Source organism: Penaeus monodon, chromosome 19, assembly GCF_015228065.2.
Source record: "Penaeus monodon isolate SGIC_2016 chromosome 19, NSTDA_Pmon_1, whole genome shotgun sequence".
NCBI lineage: Eukaryota > Metazoa > Arthropoda > Malacostraca > Decapoda > Penaeidae > Penaeus > Penaeus monodon.
In genome coordinates this window covers 39823547-39823907 of record NC_051404.1, presented here as the reverse complement: position 1 = coordinate 39823907, position 361 = coordinate 39823547, and positions in this window count along the sequence as shown.

Sequence of the window (361 nt, the reverse complement as noted above, 5' to 3'; positions counted from 1 at the left end):
ATTTAAGGAGGGTGGGTGGGTGGGAAATGAGGTTATAAGGCCAAGATGTTGATAATCGGTGTGCTTAAATGGAGATTTTTTTTTATGTTTGACATTAGATGCTCGCTCTACGGGGCAGACGCGTCGTAGGTGAGTTTAATTAGCCCGGTGCCAGAAATAGCCACAAGGAGGGGAAGTGAGGGGAGGGAGAAGACAGGGGGGAGGATAGTCTGTAGACAGAGTCAAGTGGGGTTTTTTTTTTAAGTCACTGGGCGTGCGGGTCGTGTCTAGGTGCTCGGGTACTTGCGTAGGTTATTTGAAAATTAAATATGATTGTTCTCTCTCCCCCTGACTTACGGGCACGCCTGCGCACACGCACGCG